The sequence below is a fragment of the Macaca mulatta genome, chromosome 19 (assembly GCF_049350105.2).
Source record: "Macaca mulatta isolate MMU2019108-1 chromosome 19, T2T-MMU8v2.0, whole genome shotgun sequence".
NCBI lineage: Eukaryota > Metazoa > Chordata > Mammalia > Primates > Cercopithecidae > Macaca > Macaca mulatta.
In genome coordinates this window covers 55,842,386-55,861,753 of record NC_133424.1, presented here as the reverse complement: position 1 = coordinate 55,861,753, position 19,368 = coordinate 55,842,386, and the positions used below count along the sequence as shown (strand labels likewise).

Sequence of the window (19,368 nt, the reverse complement as noted above, 5' to 3'; positions counted from 1 at the left end):
TCATCTCCTTCCCTTGTTCTGCAGTTGGAATCATTTGCAAACTGGAGAAGTTCTCCCACTGACTGTAACCCTGTTGTGACTCCCTAGCACTCTCGGTAAGATTCCAATGCCCTACCATGGCTTACAAGCCCACACAGGAACTGGTGACTGCTGCATGCTTGACTTTAACCCCTCCCTACTCTTTGCTTCCTTTCACATTCCAATGACACTGAACTTCTCAGTTTACTGCAAGCATCAAACTCTTCTGCTCACTCCCAGGCCTTTGCAGGTGCTGTTCCTTCTGCCTGGAATGCTTTTCCAGTGTCTCTTTCTATCTGGCTGACACCTACTCTTTCTTCAAGACTCAGCTTGGATGTCTTCTCCATCAGGTAGCTTTCCTGACCACTAGTCTGGGTCACATGCCTCATTTGGGGCTTCCCCCATTATTGTTTTGATTACTTGGGATTGTTGCTGTCTCGGTGTATTGGTCTATTCTCACACTGCTATAAAGATACTACCTGAGGCTGGGTAATTGATTAAAAAAAAAAAAAGAGGTTTTAATTTTTTTAAATTAATTTTTTTTAAGACATAGTCTTGCTCTGTTGCCCAGGCTGGAGTGCAGTGGCACAATCTCAGCTCACTGCAACCTCTGCCTTCCAGGTTCAAATGATTCTCCTGTCTCAGCCTCCTGAGTAGCTGGGATTACAGGCGTGTGCCACCATGCCCAGCTAATTTTTGTATTTTTCAGCAGAGACAGGGTTTCACCATGTTGGTTAGGCTGGTCTTGAACTCCTGACCTCGTGATTCGCCTGGCTCGGCCTCCCAAAATGTTGGGATTACAGTCATGAGCCATCATGCCAGACCTTTAATTTCTTTCTTTTTTTTTTTTTTTTTTTGAGATAGGGTCTTACTCTGTCACCCAGGCTGGAGTGCAGTGGAGAGATCTCGGCTCAGTGTAACCTCCACCTCCCGGGTTGAAGTGATTCTTCTGCCTCAGTCTCCCAAGTAGCTGGGGTTACAGGTGTCCGCCACCATGCCTGGCTAATTTTTGCATTTTCAGGAGAGACCGGGTTTCACCATGTTGGCCAGGCTGGTCTTGAACTCCTGACCTTAGGTGATCTACCCACTTTGGCCTCCCAAAGTGCTGGGATTACAGGTATGAGCCAATGTGCTTGGACAGAAAAGAGCTTTAATTGACTCACAATTCTGCATGGCTGGGGAGGCCTCAGGAAACTTACAATTATGGCAGAAGGTCAAGGGGAAGTAAGGCATTTCTTACAAGGTGGCAGCAGAGAAAGAGAGAGAGAGAGACAGAGAGATAGATAGAGAGCGAGCAAGGGAAATTGCCACTTTTAAACCATCAGATCTCGTGAAACCTCCCTCATTATCACAAGAACAGCATGGGGGAAACTGCCCCCATGATCCAGTCACCTCCCACCAGGTCATTCCCTCACACGTGGGGTTTACAATTCGAGATGAGATTTGGGTGGGGACAAGGAGCCAAACCATAACACTGGAAGATGTGTCTGCCTCTGCCCCTGGACTTTGAGTCTCTCGAGGGAAGTGCTGGGGCCATGTTGTCAGTGCCGCACACACAGCTCAGGGCTGGGCGCAGAGGACGGTTTCAATAACGGTCTGTCGAATGAATAGTGCATGACTTCAGATGTTAGGCAGATCTGTTCATCACAGGATTTCTGAGAAACAAGGGTGCTGTCTCTTTCTCTTCTCTGCACTTTTTTCCTGACAGGCTTTCTTGAGAACTGAGCCTTGACAGCTGGCACAGTTCGTTCCTGGAGGCCTGCTCTATGCTGCAGGGAAGTGGTTGTGGTTTCTGTGGAAAGTCCCAGAGCAATTCATTTCTTCTTGGTTCCTCCAACCAATCAATCCAATCTAAATTCCTCTGCTGACTCAACACTTTCCCAAATTTTTATTTTTACTTTTGCACAGACGTTTAAAATGAATAACTTAGAACACAGAGAAGTTAAAATAATCTTACACTGAACACTCATATATACCCATCACCTAGATTCTATTTTATTATTATTATTATTTTTGAGACAGAGTCACACTCTGTCAGCCAGGCTGGAGTGCAGTGGTGTGATCTGGGCTCCCTGCAAACTTCACCTCCCAGGTTCAAATGATTCTCCTGTCTCAGCCTCCTGAGTAGCTGGGATTACAGATGCTTACCACCACGCCTGGCTAATTTTTGTATTTTTAGTAGAGATGGGGTTTCATCATGTTGGCCAGGCTAGTCTTGAACTCCTGGCCTCAAGTGATTCACCCACCTTGGCCTCTCAAAATGCTGGGATTACAGGGGTAAGCCACCGTGCCAGCTCTATTTTTATTTTATTTTTGGACACAGGGTCTCACTCCCATCGCCCAGGCTGGAGTGCAGTGGTGCGATCTTGGCTTGCTTCAGCCTCGACTTCTCTGGCTCAGGTGATCCTCCCACCTCAGCCTCCTGAGTAGTTGGGACTCGCGGCGTGCGCCACCATGCCTATTTTTTTTTTTTTTTTTGTAGATTTCGCTCTGTTGCCCAGGCTGGTGTCAAACTCCTGTACTCAAGCCATCTGCCTGCCTTGGCCTCCCAAAGTGCTGGGATTACAGTCACGAGCCACCATGCCTGGCCCCATCGCCTAGAATCTAAATTAATTAACATCTTACTCAGCTTGCTTTATCAAGTATTTACCCACCTTTCCATCCATCTATCCATCACTCCTTCTTGCCTTTTCGATGCATTTCAAAGTAAGTTGAAATGCGTATTTATTTAGTTTTTCCTCTTCAGGTAAAATTTACATATGCTGAAAGGCACAAAACTTAAGCACATTGTTAGAGGAATTCTGACAAACATGCGGCCCGTGCCACCCGAATCCTTATCTTGAATCAGAGCAACACCATCACTCCAGAAGGTTCTCTCTCATCCCTTCCCAGTCAATCCCTGGGTTTCAGAGAGGAGTGTAGTGGGTGGGGTGGGAAGAGGAAGCAGAGGTTAAGCCTAGACCTTAAAGGGCCTCATGGGCCACATTAAGAAATACAATAACAATACAAATATAACACTATGCTGGATTTTTTTCTTTTTTCTTTTCTTCCCCCCTGCTCTTTTTTTTTTTTTTTTTTTTTTGAGGCAGGGTCTCACTCTGTTGCCCAGGCTGTAGCGCAGTGGTATAATCATAGCTCACTACAGCCTCAAACTCCTAGGCTCAAGCGATCCTCCCACCTCAGCCTTGGAAATAACTGGAATTACAGGTGCATGCCACTATGCCAGGCTAATTAAAAACAATTTTTTTTTTTTGGGTAGAGATTAGTCTCATTATGTTTTCCAGGCTGGTCTTGAACTCCCGGCCTCAAGCAATCTTCATGCCTCAGCCTCCCAAAGTGCTGGAATTACAGGTGTGAGCTGCTGTGCCCGGCCTATGCTGGATATTTTTTGTTTGCCTCTTCAGGTCCACTCTCCGCCTCTCCCCACTATACTCGTGGGAGTCTGACCATACCTTGGGATCAGCGTGAACTATAATGGGCTTTCTGAACCTCTAGCTTTCTGCATCGGTTTGCCCAATGGGGAGACACTGGCAAGAAACTGGAGGGTGGGTATTAATTTCCCCAGCTCCCTTCCTGATGTGCGATTGCCTTGGACTGCCTGTATCTTTCTACCCTCTGCCTCCACCCTTGTAAATAGATTTTATTTTTCCCCAGACAAGAGTCTTGCTCTGTCACCCAGGCTGGAGTGCAGTTGCGCCATCTCGGCTCGCTGCAACCTCCTCCTCCTGGGTTCAAGTAATTCTCCTACTTCAGCCTCCTGAGTAGCTGGGATTACAGGTGGGCTCCACCACGCCTGGCTAATTTTTGTATTATTAGTAGAGATGAGGTTTCACTATGTTGGCCAGGCTAGTCTCAAACTCCTGACCTCAGGTGATCTGCCAGCCTTGGACTCCCAAAATGCTGGGGTTTCAGGCGTGAGCCGGTGTGCCTGGCCTGATACTTACTTTTAATTACATATAGATTAAGGGGTGGTTTACACAGAAATTTCTAGGGAAGGGGTAATGACTTGGCTTGTGGGGTCACTGGCATGGAAAGGGGCAGTAACTCCCAGGTGTTGCCATGGCAATGGTAAACTGACATGGCACGCTGGTGGGCATGTATTATGGGACACTGCTTAGCTAGTCCTCAATTTGGTTCCATACCCAAGTCCCATCTCTGGAGTTGAGTCCCGCCTCCTACTTCAAAAACAGTGGCACTGGCCAGGCGCAGTGACTTACACCTATAATCCCAGCACTTTGGAAGACCAAGGCAGTCAGATCTTTTGAAGTCAGGAGTTTGAGACCAGCCTGGCCAACATGGTGAAAACCCGTCTCTACTAAAAATACAAAAAAAATTAGCCAGGCGTAGTGGCGCATGCTTGTAATCCCAGCACTTTGGGAGGCCAAGGTGGGCGGATCACACGGTCAGGAGATCGAGACCATGGTGAAACCCCGTCTCTACTAAAAATACAAAAAATTAGCCAGGCGCGGTGGCGGGCACCTGTAGTCCCAGCTACTCGGGAGGCTGAGGCAGGAGAATGGGGTGAACCCGGGAGGCAGAGCTTGCAGTGAGCCGAGATGGCGCCACTGCACTCCAGCCTGGGAGACTGAGTGAGACTCCGTCTAAAAAAAAAAAAAAAAGAAACCTCCCATCAAAAAACAAAAAAAGCCCCCCAAGCTGACATAAGGCAGGTTGGCTCAGGCCTCTGCAAGTGCTCCTTATTATTTAACTAACAAACAAACAAAAAACAATGGCATCTTGGCGGGGCGCGGTGACTCATGCCTGTAATCCCAGCACTATGCGAGGCTGAGGTGGGAGGATCACTTCAGCCTATGAGTTTGCCCAGTTTGGGCAACATAGCGGGACCCCATCTCTGCTAAAAATACAAAAATTAGCTGAGTGGTACGCACCTGTGGTCTCAGCTTTAGGGAGGCTGAGTGCTCACCTAGAAAGCTGAAGTGCAGTGAGATAATCCAGAATGCAAGTACCACTCTAGTGACAACCATCATCACTAGTGTCCTCAAGGGCACTTCATATAAAAGTGCCAGTGTGCATCAGGGATAAGAGTGAGACATCATCCACTGGTTCATAGTGAACCGATGAAACAAGAACTACAATTAGGAATTTATTAGGATCAGCAGGAATCCTAAATATTAGCAATAAACTAGCACATCACAAGAAACTCATGAACATGGGTTACGAAAATGAACCACTGAAAGCCGACTTTTCTCTGTCAGAAGGTGGGAGGTTCACTTGAGCCCAGGATGACGAGGCTGCAGAGAGCCGAGATTGCGCCACTGCACTCCAGCCTGGGTGACAGAGCGAGACCCTGCCTCAAAACAAACAAACAAACAAAACAAAAACAGTGGCACGTTGACTGTGAATTCTAAGAGCAACTTAGAGCTCCTGTAGGATTTTCATTGTACAAGTCAGATCGGTGTTTTCCATGCGCCCTCTGGCGGCTTGGAGCAGCAATGTCGGCTAGGCATCAGCCTCCAGCCCTGTCTGGACTCTCGGGAAGTACTATTGCTATTTGGCAAAAGCACTTGCACCAACATTCAGCTAAATCTGCAGCAGAGACAGTGACACAGCTCTGTCTGGGTTTCCAGGACATCTTCTCAGAGGTCGTGATGGATAAGACCAGGAACAGGATCTTAAATAACGAGGAGCACGTGCAGAGGCCTGAGCCAACCTGCCTTGTGTCAGGAACTGGGTGCAGCTTCCTGGGAGGGAGCAGGGAGATGAGGTTGGGGAATTAGGTCAGGCCCATTTGGGAAAGAACCTTGGCATTGGGACTTTGTCCTGTAAACCAGTTTGGAGACTGTGACCCAGCAAGCTTCAAAGACAAAATTGGAGGGTCAAGTATCAAGGATGTCAACTTTTTCTTTTGTTAGTAGGGACTTAAAAAAACAACGATTCAGCCGGGCGCGGTGGCTCAAGCCTGTAATCCCAGCACTTTGGGAGGCCGAGACGGGCGGATCACGAGGTCAGGAGATCGAGACCATCCTGGCGAACACGGTGAAACCCCGTCTCTACTAAAAAATACAAAAAACTAGCCGGGCGAGGCGGCGGGCGCCTGTAGTCCTAGCTACTCGGGAGGCTGAGGCAGGAGAATGGCGTAAACCCGGGGGGCGGAGCTTGCAGTGAGCTGAGATCCGGCCACTGCACTCTAGCCCGGGAGACAGAGCCAGACTCCGTCTCAAAAAAAAAAAAAAAAAACAAAAAAACAACGATTCTTACTCATTCTAAAAACTTTTAATGAACACCTACTGTGTGTTAGGGAATGTTCTGGGCAGGATCTAAGTCTGCATTACTCACTGTTATACCCTCAGAGTCTAGAGTCATGGAAAGGCCCCCAAAGAAGGGATGAATGAAAGGAAAGATCATTGCTAAAGCAAGGTCAGGGCAGAGATGAACTGCCAGGGGTGAGTCCAAGCTGGGTGAGATTGTGGATGAGTTTGGAGATAGAAAAACATAAAGGTGAAAGTGCTCAGTCCGGCCAGGCACGGCGGCTCACGCCTGTAATCTCAGCACTTTGGGAGGCTGAGGCAGGCAGATCACGAGGTCAGGATTTCAAGACCAGCCTGGCCAACATGGTGAAACCCCATCTCTAATAAAAATACAAAAATTAGCCATGCGCGGTGCCGGATGCCTGTAATCCCAGCCACTCGGGAGGCTGAGGCAAGATGATTGCTTGAACCCAGGAGGTGGAGGTTGCAGTAAGCCAAGATTGCCCCACTGCACTCCAGCCTGGTGACAGAGCAAGACTCTGTCTCAAAAAAAAAAAAAAAAAAAAAAAAAAAAAAAAAGTTCAGTCCTTGAACTACCAAAAGACAAAAGCACAACAAATTTGCTTATAGAGTCCCTCCTGCCTCAGCCTCCCAAGTAGCTGGGATTACAAGCACGCACCATCATGCCTGGCTAATTTTTATATCTTAGTAAAGACGGAGTTTCACCATGTTGGCCAGGCTAGTCTCGAACTCCTGACCTCAAGTGATCCACCTGCCTCGGCCTCTCAAAGTGCTGGGATTACAGTCGTGAGCCAGTGTGCCCAGCCTGCTTAAAGATCTTAACTGGTTTTTATTTGTGATTTTAGAATTGGGCAACACCGAATTGTAAAAGATAAAATGAGTGTTCTGATGAGTCGAGTGGAGGAAGTTGGTTTTATAGACAGAAAGGGCAGAGACTGCAGAAACAGAGAAGAAAAAGTGGATTGGCCATTTCAAAATTACTTTCCATGTAAAGGTTAAAGGACAGGGGATTTCCTTATCATGCAGGCTAAAACTGGCCTGCTTGGGGACTTGGCTATTATCTTTCAGTCTCCTGATTTCTTGGAAGGTCAGATAAGTCATTTTTCGCTTGGTGATGTGGAAGTTGGCACGAGTGACTCCATTTTGGTTTAGTCTGTTGGGTCTTGTGTAGGAGGTTGGTCCAAACTAGTGGCCTCTGGTAAATTTCATTTAACAATATTATTAGTTTTTTTCTTTCTTGAAACAGGGTCTCACTCTGTCACCCAGGTTGGAGTGCAGTGGCGCGATCATAGCTCATTGCAGTCTTGACCTCCGAGGATCAAGCAATCCTGCCAGTTCAGCCTGGAGAGTAGCTGGGACTACCGGTGTGTACCACTATGCCTGGCTAATTTTTTGTAGAAATGAGGTCTCACTTCGTTGCCCAGGTTGGTCTTGAACTCCTGGGCTCAAGCAATTCTCCCACCTTGGCCTCCCAAAGAGTTGGGATTATAGGCAAGAGCCACCATGCCTAGCCAAGAACTGTGAACTTTTGAAACACTCCAGTGGCTTCTTTTCTCATTTAGTGGAAGCACTATGCCCTTGGCATGCCCACAGGCTCTGCAGGGTCTGGCCCTGGCCACTGTGCTGACCACACCTCCTTGTACTACCCACTGCCTGCCCTACTGCAGCCACGCAGGTCTCCTGGATGAGCCTTAGCCACAGAGACCCATTCCCTTCTCAGAACCTTTGCACTTGCTGTTCCTTCTGCCTGCAGTGTCCATCCTGCATTTACCAACAGCTACGGGACAAACACTCACGGCACCAAGCACAGTTCTGAGCTGTGAAAGGAAAATAAATATTGGGGCCTCCAAATCACCAAAGCTAAAGGGAAAAGTCAAGCTGGGAACAGCTTAGGGCGAACCTGCATCCCATTCTATTCAAAGTCACCCCTCTGCTCACTGAGATAAATGCATATCTCATTGCCTCATTTGGAGAGGCTAATCAGAAACTCCAAAGAATGCAGCTGCCAGCGTGGTGGCTTATGCTTGTAATTCTAGCACCTTGGGAATTCGAGGTGATTGGATCACCTGAGGTCAGGGGCTCCAGACCAGCCTGGCCAACATAGCGAAACCCCCGTCTCTACTAAAAATGCAAAAATTAGCCAGGCGTGGTGGGGGGTGCCCGTAATCCTAGCTGCTCGGGAGGCTGAGACATGAGACTAGCTTGAACCTGGGAGGTGGAGGTTGCAGTGGGCCGAGATCTCACCATCGCACTCCAGCCTGGAAGACAGAGTGAGACTCCATCTCAACAATAACAACAAATTAGCCAGGCATGGTGGTGGCATGAGCCTGTAATCCCAGTTACTCGGGAGGCTGAGGCAGAAGAATCGCTTGAACCCGGGAGGCAGAGGTTGCAGTGAGGCAAGATTGTGCCACTACACTCCAGCCTGGGGCAACAGAGTGAGACTCTGTCTCAAAAAAAAAAAAAAAAAAAAAAAAAAGAATGCAAACTGCCGGGCTCAGTGGCTCATGCCTGTAATCCCAGGACTTGGAAGGCTGAGGCAGGCAGATCATCTGAGATCAGGAGTTCAAGACCAGTCTGGCCAACATGGCGAAATCCTTGCCCTACTAAAACATACAAAAATTAGCTGGGTGTGGTGGTGTGCACCTGGAATCCCAGCTACTTGGGAGGCTGTGGCAGGAGAATCGCTTGAACCCAGGAGGTGGAGGTTGCAGTGAGCTGGAGTCACTCATGTTAAAAAAAAAAAGAAAAAGAAAAAGAAAAAAAAGCTCTGATCAACAGAACGAGGGAAAGCCATGGAGACAGGGTTCTCCTACTTGTGTGTCTGATCACAAAAACTATCCCAAAAACTGCAAAAAACACAACCACACACAAAGGCTACTGCAAACTTACACAGAAAAATACTTCTGCAAGGACATTTGCCCAGCAACCGCCTGTCCAACCCTAGACGGGCATCATCTTTGTGATTCATTTTTCTAGCCAAGGATGATTATTTCAAAACCATTATGTAATTCTCTTCATTTTTTTTTTTTTTTTAAATCTTTGTCTTCTTTTACCTCCCTGAATATGTATAAAACTCCTATTCCCATTGTAACTCTCTGTTCTTGAATAAACATTTTTTTTTTTTTTGAGATGCAGTTTCACTCTTTCACCCAGGTTGGAGTGAAGTGGCATGATCTGGGCTCACTGTAACCTTCACTCACCGGGTTCAAGCGATTCTCCTGCCTCAGCCTCCTAAGCAGCTGGGGATTACAGGCACCCGCCACCATGACTGACTAATTTTTGTATTTTTAGTAGAGATGGGGTTTTGCCATGTTGGCCAGGCTGGTCGCGAACTCCTGACCTCAAGTGATCCACCCGCCTTGGCCTCCCAAAGTGCTAGGATTACAGACGTGAGCCACCTCACCCAACCAATTTTTGTTTCTTTTAGAGAGCCTCTCTCTGTCTGTTATCTAGGTGGACAACTCATTTAATCACAATAAAATCCACACTCCAAGCTAGGAGTGGCCTTTGCCTGTAGTCTCAGCTACTTGGGAGGCTAAGGCAGGAGAACAGCTTGAGCCCAGGAGGTTGAGACTTCAGTAAGCCATGATTGTGCCACTATACTCCAGCCTGGGTGACAGAGTGAGACCTTGGCTTAAAAAAAAAAAAAAAAAAAAAAAAAAAAGGCCGGACACGGTGGCTCACCCCTGTAATCCCAGCACTTTGGGAGGCCGAGGTGGGTGGATCACCTGCATTCAGGAGTTTGAGATCAGCTTGGGCAATATGGCAAAATCCTGTCTCTACTAAAAATACAAAAAATTAGCTGAGTGTGGTGGTGCATGCCTATAATCCCAGTTACTCTGGAGGCTGAGGCAGGAGAATCACTTTAACCCAGGAGGTGGAGGTTGCAGTGAGCCAAGATTGTGCCACTGCACTCCAGCCTGGGTGACAGAGCAAGATTCTGTCTCTAAACAAAAACATAAACAAACAAACAAGCAAAAAAATCCGAAATCCATTATCCCCATACTCTGATCTGTGCCTGCCTCTTAGATGCCACCTCCTGCCGTTCTCCCACTTGTCTCTTCTTGCCAGCCTTCTTTCTATTGCTCACGCACACCAATCTCAGGCCCATTCTACACCTTGGCACCACCATTCCCTCTGCTGGGAAAGCCTCCCTCCCTGTCTCTGTGTGGCTTCCTCTCCTTCTTCATTCACACGTGACTGGGATGTCATCTCCTCTTGGTGGGCGTCCTTTACCACCTTATCGAAAGCAGTATCTCTTCTCCCCATCACAGCCTCTATCCTTTAGTCAGCTGTGCTTCTCTTCAGAGCACTTACTTCTCTCTACCTGACTTCATATCGTAGACCTGTTTGCTTTTTATGCATGTGGAACTTTTTCTTAGTCACTGTTTTGTTTTTTTACAGACAGGGTTTTGCTCTGTTGCCCAGGCTGGAGTGCAGTGGTGTGATCATAGCTCACTTCAGCCTCAAATTCCTGGGCTTAGGTGATCCTCCCACCTTGGCCTCCCAAAGTGCTGGACCTAAAGGCATGAGCTACCATCCCTGGCTAATTTTTAATTTTTTTTTTTTTTTGAGACGGAGTTTTGCTCTTGTCGCCCAGGCTGGAGTGCAATGGCACAATCTTGGCTCACTGCAACCTCCGCCTCCTGAGTTCTTGTTTTATTTTATTTTATTTTTAGAGATGGGGTCCTGCTATGTTGCCCAGGCTGGCCTTCAACTCCTTGGCCCAATCAGTCCTCCCACCTTGGCCTCCCAAAGTGCTGGGATTACAGGCATAAGCCACCATGCCCAGTCTGTCTTGGTCATTGTCATCTCTTTCTTACACAGAGCAAGAGGAACCCCATAAACTGTCGGCTCCTGAATGATGGAACCATCTTGTTGGGTTAGACCTGTTCTTATCTCATTTTATAGAGGAGAGATCTAAGGTGCAGGGAGGTTAAGTCACTCGGTGGACAGATAATGGAGATAGGTTTCAAATCCAAGCAGGCTAGCTTTAGGACTTGGCTGAGCAGTTGCAGGTTTCTTATATTGGTTAGTTACAATAATGCTGTGTAACAAACCACCCCAAAGCTCAGTAGCATGGTTTTTTAGCTTCTGAGTTTGTGTGTGGGCCATTTAGGCTGGGCTTGGCTGGATGGTTCTTCTGGGCTCATCTGTACCTTCTCATATGTCTAGAACTCAGCTGTCAGCTGGTCTTGTCTAGGTTGGTCTTATCTGCAATGACTGGATTGGTTGGTCTCTGTTAGGTTTTCATTTTCCTGTAGGCTAGCTTGGGTTTGTTCTCACAGAGGTATAAACTTACAAGTGGCCAGGTGTGGTGGCTCACTCCTGTAATACCAGCACTTTAGGCAGCCAAGACCAGAGGATCGGTTGAGTCCAGGAGTTCCAGACTAGCCTGGGCAACATAGTAAGACCTGATCTCTACAAAAAATTTAAAAATTAGCCAGTGTGATGGTGTGTGCCTCTAGTCCCAGCTACTTGAGAGGCTGAGACAGGAGGATTGCTTGAGCCAGGGAGCTTGAGCTTGAAGTGGGCTATGATTGTGCCACCACACTCCAGCCTGGCCAACAGAGTAAGACCCTGCCCCCGCCCCATCCCAAAACAAAATCTCCACAAAAGTACAAGTGGAAATATGCAAAGACGATTTGTGTTCCTCTCAGTGGAGGCCCAGGCTTGAAACTGGCATGCCATCACTCCAACCTAATTCTGTTGGTAAAAGTAAGTCGCATGATGTTCTGTGGTGAGCAGGTCTATGCAAACCTACCCCAAAGGCCCAGGGAGCTGAGAGGCCCATACATCCAGTTTCTCAGGAAGAAACATTTCACAGGGATTTACAAACATAAGCAATGTCTCAGGTGGCCATGAGATGGTGGATCCCTGCACCAGCCCTACAGAAATTATCCTTTTATATAGCAAGCTTTTAGGCTAAAACATGTGTAGCTGGTCATGTCTCAGATGTTCTTGCTGAAACATGTGACCCCTGGGGAGGTTGGATGAGCATCTTTTTGAGGGGTTGTCTCTGCTATAGGCATTGTTTAAAGAGTTTGTTGCAGAGCACCTTGGTACGTGGAGGTCAGGCATTTGGTTTCTTAAGTGGCCTACTTGGCCCTCTTCCAAGTGCACTTTCCTTTCCTTACTGTTATAAAGTTTTTTTTTTTTTTTTTTTTTTTTTTTTTTTTTTTTTTTACTTAGTTTTGCTCTTGTTGCCCAGGTTGGAGTGCAATGGTGTGGTCTCGGCTGCAACCTCTGCCTCCTAGGTTCAAACAATTCTCCTGCCTCAACCTCTGGAGTAGCTGGGATTACAGGAGTCCGCCACCATGCCTAGCTAATTTTCTTTGTATTTTTAGTAGAGACAGGGTTTCACCATGTTGGCCAGGCTGGTCTCAAACTCCAGACCTCATTATCCTCCCACCTTGGCCTCCCAGTGCTGAGATTACAGGCCTGAGTCACCGCACCTGGCCTGTTCTAAAGCTTTTTAATAAGCTTCCAACCTTGCTCTGAAACTTGCCTTGGTCTCTTTTTCTGCCTTATGCCCTTCAGTTGAATTCTTTCTTCTGAGGAGGCAAAAATTGAGGTTGCTGCAGACCTGTCCGGATTTGCGGCAGGTAACTCGGACATCTTCCACTGGTAACATATTTGATGCCACGTGACTCGGATGGAAGGGATGTCTATGCCTCGCCTTCTTCCCCTGCAGGCATCCAACCCCCTGCATGGCTTTTCTTCTCCTCTCTCTCTCTTTTTCTTTCCTGCTTACTAACCAACCCTCAGAACAATTTCTTTTGGTCATAAGTGACTCTGCTCCCCCGTGGCTCACCGGGTGGGAAGGACCTCAGGGTTCGCACTGAGCAGGTTGGAGGCGCTAAGTCTTGCAAGAGAGGTGAGACTAAGGTCTAAAAAGTGTGCAATGTCTGGGGTTTCCTCTGCTTTTCAACTAAAATCGGCTCTTTTCCAAAAACCTGCACTGCTCATACTCTTGTTTCCTCTGTGTGGGTTCTGAAACAGCTTTGCACACCTGCTGGACTGTCCACCTTGGGACCAAGTCTGCCTCTTGGCTTACACTTTGCATGCAAAGCAAAAACAAAAACAAGAAAAAGAAAGAAAGAAAAAAGAGCACCTTGTTATGTGGGGGTCAAACATCGATCATCGTGGCAGTTTTGCTTCAAGATGGCGTCACTCTTGCCATGCAACAGGCTGCATTCCCATACATGGGCAAGCCCAGAGTCCTCTTCATCAGCTCAATGTTCTTGGGCTCTGCTTCCAGGTAGGAGAGTCAGAGGCCATTTAGGGAAGGACCTCAGGGAGCTCCCTCGTATGGCTTCCTTAAAGGACGCTCCCAGGTTCAGGATGCACAGGGTCTTGGCAGCAGGGGCTGGGGTGGATTTGGTGGGGCGGGGAGTAGGGGGTGTAGGGAGTGGGGAGAATGGAAATGAAGTAGGAGAGAGTAGTCAAGCAAAGAAGCTGTTGTGTTTGCATTTGTCATTTGGGTGTGGTTGTGTAGAGGAAGTTGGCAGGAAGCTTTGAAGGTGTTCACATTTGCTGGTTGATGAGAAGTGAATGCTTTGACGTTATTTGCTCTTAGTCATTGTATTATTTGCTCTTAGTCACTGCATTATCAGTTTTGGGTTTAAAAAAAAATATATATGTATGTATGTATGTATCTTTGCATTATATGTTTATGTTTTCTTAATTTTAATCTTAATCTTTTCTAATCTTAAAATGAAGATTTGCCTTTAGCTCCATTAAGCATTGATTTGTAAATAAAGGTGCAGATAATGAGGGTTTCATGCAGCCCAAGACCTTTGGAGCTCATTTCAAAATCTTTCCTCATGTGCGCCTCATAGACCTGGATTCCATCCTGGTTCCATGTACCTGATTTGCAGAAGCCACTTAATTGTCACGATAGCTCCATGAAGCCAGACTGTGATTACTGCCATTTTATAAGCCAGGGAAATTTAGTGGTTTGTACAAATCAGTTTCCCAGGATTTTGGCTACTTGTAAAAAATAACCAGACCCAGATGGTTCCAGATGATTTCCCTCAGCACTGATGATTTCCCTGAGTAGAATGGGCTGGCTGGGCTTTCACCGGCAGATTAGAGACAGCTGTCTCGGCATGAGGGCCTGAGCCAGGGATCACGGCGGAGTCTCATCTCTCCAGCATCACAGTAGAGGGCTGGTCTGGTCTGCAGCTGTCATTCTTACTGTTACTGTGGGTGTGGATGTTTCCTGGTTCCTGGTCTCCTGGAGTAACCTCCCTACCCTCAGGGCTCTCGGGCTTGGAGTGCCTCATATCTGTAATAGCAACGATGCTTTTATACTTGGTGAACCCCAATACATAGATAGACGGATATATAACTCAAACTGTCGGACAAGCATCTTTCAACCTTCCCTCTGAGTCATCATTAAGGACCTTTGGGTTTTTTCCCCTGTAGAGGCACCATTTGAGAGATTTATTGTCTCTGAGGATGCATTTGGAACGTTGATTAATTGCCCAGGCTGGAGTGCACTGGTACGATCATGGCTCACCGCAGCCTTGACCTGCTGGGCTCAAGTGATCCTCCTGCCTCAGCCTCCTAAGTAGCTGAGACTATAGGCATGCACCACCATGCCTGGCTAATTTTTAAAATTATTTTTATTTTATTTATTAGAAAAAACAGAAATGGGGTCTCACTGTGTTACCCAGGCTGGTCTTGAACTCCTAGGCTCAAGCAATCCTCCTGCCTTGGCCTCCCAAAGTGCTGGGATTACAGGCATGAGCCACCATGCCTGGCTAATTTTTAAATTTTTTTCTAGAGATGGGGGTCTCACTATGTTGCCCTGGTTGGTCTTGAAATCCTGGGCTCAAGCAATCCTGCTGCTTTGGCCTCCCAAAGTGCTGGAATTACAGGCATGACCTACCATGCCCAGCCCTAATAAGCATTTATTGATTTATCTATTGATGTCAACCGGGACTGCTGTAGTCATCTGGAAGTTCAATTAAGGCTGGAGGATCTGCTTCTAAGATCCTCCAGATAGAAAGCTTTAGCTCTGGTCGGGCGCGGTGGCTCACGCCTGTAATCCCAGCGCTTTGGGAGGCCGAGGCGGGCGGATCACAAGGTCAGGAGATCGAGACCATCCTGGCTAACACGGTGAAACCCCGTCTCTACTAAAACTACAAAAAATTAGCCGGGCGCGGTTGTGGGCGCCTGTAGTCCCAGCTACTCGGGAGGCTGAGGCAGGAGAATGGCGTGAACCCGGGAGGCGGAGCTTGCAGTGAGCCGAGATCGCGCCACTGCACTCCAGCCTGGGCGACAGAGTGAGACTCCGTCTCAAAAAATAAAATAAAATAAAATAAAATAAAAAAAAAAGAAAGCTTTAGCTCCTCAGCCCCATTGGCCTTTCTGAAGGCTGCCATGTAGGGTCCAACCCTACGGGGCTTAGCGGGTGTTCTCCCTGTGTGCAGAGAGGAGAGATTATAATAAATAAAGACACAAGACAAAGAGATAAAGAGAAAACAGCTGGGCCCTGGGGACCACTACCATCAAGATGCGGAGACGGGTAGTGGCCCCGAACAGCTGGGTGCGCTGATATTTATTTCATGCAAGACAAGGGGGCACGGTAAGGAGGGTGGATCTTCTAAGTGATTGACAAGGTGAAGAAGTCATGTAATCATTGGACAGTGGGCCCTTTCCTCTTAGGTAGCTGAAGCAGAGAGAGAGAGAGAGAGAAGGCAGCCTACATCAGCGTTTTCTTCTCTGCACTTAAAAGAAAGATCAAAGACTTTAAGGCTTTCACTCTTTCTTCTACCGCTAACTACTATGAACTTCAAAGAGGAACCAGGAGTATGGGAGGACCATGAAAGTGGACAAGGAGCGTGACCATTGTAGCACAGCACCACGGGGAGGGGTTTAGGCCTCCGGATGACTGCAGGCAGGCGTGGGTAATATCCAGCCTCCCACAAGAAGCTGGTGGAGCAGAGTGTTCCCTGACTCCTCCAAGGAAAGGAGACTCCCTTTTGCGGTCTGCTAAGTAATGGGTTTCTTCCCAGACACTGGCGTTACCCATTGACCAAGGAGCCCTCAAGCGGCCCTTATGCGGGCATGACAGAGGGCTCACCTCTTGCCTTCTATGTCACTTCTCACAATGTCCCTTCAGCACCTGACCCTATACCTGCCGGTTATTCCTAGGTTATATTAGTAATGCAACAAAGAGTAATATTAACAGCTAATGATTAATAATGTTTATAATAACGTTGATAATTGTCCATGATCATCTCTATATCTAATTTGTATTGTGACTATTCTTATTCTAATTATTTTTTTCATTATACTGAAACAGTCTGTGCCTTCAATCTCTTGCCTCGGCCGGGAGGTACTCTTTCACCCACACTGCCTGAATACTCTCCTGACACATGAACTGGCTTCCCCTGCAGCCATCAATGCAGGAGACCAAGGTGGCAGCGGCAATGTCTCTTATGACCTAGACGGGGAAGTCACACAGAGTCACTGCTGCAGTCCAAAACCGGTTGCACAGGTCAGCCCTGATTTACGGTGGGGGGACACTACCAGGAGGTGAGGATCACTGGCACCATCTTGGAGCTAGCTACCACAATGTAAAAGAAGGGATTCATGGCCGGGCGCGGTGGCTCACGCCTGTAATCCCAGCACTTTGGGAGGCCGAGACGGGCAGATCACAAGGTCAGGAGATCAAGACCTTCCTGGCTAATATGGTGAAACCCCGTCTCTACTGAAAATACAAAAAATTAGCCGGCGGTTGTGGCGGGCGCCTGTATTCCCAGCTACTCGGGAGGTTGAGGCAGGAGAATGGCGTGAACCCGGGAGGCGGAGCTTGCAGTGAACCGAGATCTGGCCACTGCACTCTAGCCTGGGCGACAGAGCAGAGACTCCATCTCAAAATAAATAAATAAATAAATAAATAAATAAGTAAGTAAGTAAGTAAGTAAATAAATAAAAAGGGATTCATTATGGGAATTTGGCCTGACGCACTTGTGAGAGCTGGTTCCACTCTCTATGCAAGGCTGTTGGTTTCCGGTTTGGTGCTGGAAACGGAAGTCTGAAGGGCAGGTATTCAGGAAGGAAAGGTGGCTGTGAAGTGAGAAGCAAGGATGCCCCGGACCTGTGAGGATGAGTGGAAGGTGGATTGGAACCTGCATGGTCTCTCATCACCTTCATTCTCCAACTTCACAGGCAGGAGGTCTTGAAGGAGAAGCTACCCTTAGTCACAGAGTTAAACAAGCGTGTTGCCCAGGAGCTAGAGAAATTGAAACAGAATATCCGATAGAAGCTGGCGTGGCTATGGGCCAGGCCCTGGCCCCATATCAACAAAGTGGCCAGCAGATCAGTGCTTATGCAGGTGAGCTGCAAATGTGCTGGAATCTCCTGACTGCATAAAGAAGATGTATGCTTGGCTGGGCGTGGTGGCTCAGGCCTGTAATCTCAGCACTTTGGGAGGCTGAGGCAGGTGGATCACTTGAGGTCAGGAGTTTAAGACCAGCTTGGCCAAGATGGTGAAACTCCATCTCTACTAAAAATACAAAAATTAGCTGGGCATGGTGGCAGGCGCCTGTAATCCCAGCTCCTTGGGAGGCTAAGGCAGGAGAATCGCTTAAGCCTGGGAGGCGGAGGTTGCAGTGAGCCGAGATCATGCCATTGCACTCCAGCCTGGGTGACAAGAGTGAAACTCTGTCTCAAAAACAAAAACTATATATATATATATATATATATATATATATATATATATATATATATATATGTATGTGTGTGTGTGTGTGTGTATGTATGTGTGTGTGTGTGTGTGTATATATATATATATATATATATATACTCTTTCACTTCCACCTTCCAACTCTCACACAAAGTGCCTTGTGGCTCACGCTAACTCGGAATCATCCAGGGAAGGAAAATCTGGGAAAACAGTTACCATTTAGTTGACTTGAGACAGTACAGATCCACCAAAGTGGCTGACACCTACATATGCCAAAAGTATGGCCCCGATGAGGACAAATTTTTCCAAATTTCCTGGAGGGACTTTCCAGAGAATCTCAAGAAGTTTCCAGAAAGCTAAGATGTGTTTCCAGGGCTCTGTGAAGGAGGAAGATGGTGCCCTTTCAGGGCATTGTGTGTCTCCATTGGGGTCAAAACCCCAGGAATCCTTGACCTGTGCTATGTCTTTTAAAATTTTCAGGCCAACATCCTTCTAGGGAAACCCAAACCCTGCCTCAGGAGTAACTTGAAGCATCTCAGTTCTCAAATTATCCCCTACTCGCCCCTAAAAGGAGACCACACAGAGCTCCACCAACCTTGAGGCAGGTATGTATGTGGAGGGAGAAGAGCGGGAGGAGATTCAGAGCAGTGTTTCTTTCTTCTCTCTTCTTCTTCTTCTTTTTAAATTAATTAATTAATTAATTAATTAATTTGACAGAGTCTTGCTCTGTCACCCAGGCAGGAGAGCAGTGGCAGGATCTCAGCTCACTGCAACCTCCTTATCCTGGGTTCAAGTGATTCTCATGCCTCAGCCTTCTAGTAGCTGGGATTACAGGCATGCGCCACCACACCTGGTTAATTTTTGCATTTTGAAGAGAGACGGGGTTTCACCATGTTGGCTTGGCTGATCTTGAACTCCTGACCTCAAGTGATCCACCCACCTTGGTCTCCCAAAGTGCTAGGATTACAGGTGTGAGCCACTGCACCCTGCCATAACACATTTCTTGCACAGTTGGTTTATTCAACTCATGAGAAAAACAAAGATCTACACACTGCATTTAATGGATCAGTTTCTTAATTCTCTCTTAATTTTTGGATTCTCCCGCTTCCTCACTCCCTTCTCTTACAGTACATTTGGTGAATAAATAGGGTCGTTTTTCTCGTGGGGTTTGCAACATTCGGGATTTTGCTGGCTGCATCCCAGTTGAATCATTTATCATGCGCCTCCATTAAGTGTTTCTCAAAAGGGAGACCATGATAATTTTTTAAAAATTAGCTTTATTGGCGGGCGTGGTGGCTCATGCCTGTATTCCCAGCACTTGGAGGCCGAGGCATGTGAATCACCTGAGCTCAGGAGTTCAAGACCAGCCTGGCCAACATGGTGAAACCCCATCTCTATTAAAAATACAAAAATTAG

At 47.3% G+C, this 19,368-nt stretch overlaps 1 long non-coding RNA gene across 1 annotated transcript in view; it reads left to right on the top strand.

Annotated features, from left to right (window-relative positions):
• The first annotated feature begins 24 nt into the window (after window positions 1-24).
• LOC144337564 (uncharacterized) overlaps window positions 25-19,368 on the top strand; it is a 37,668-nt gene continuing 18,324 nt past the window's right edge. Inside the window, exon 1 of the long non-coding RNA XR_013410772.1 lies at window positions 25-95. This is a non-coding gene — a long non-coding RNA (uncharacterized LOC144337564). The remainder of the gene's footprint in view (window positions 96-19,368) is intronic.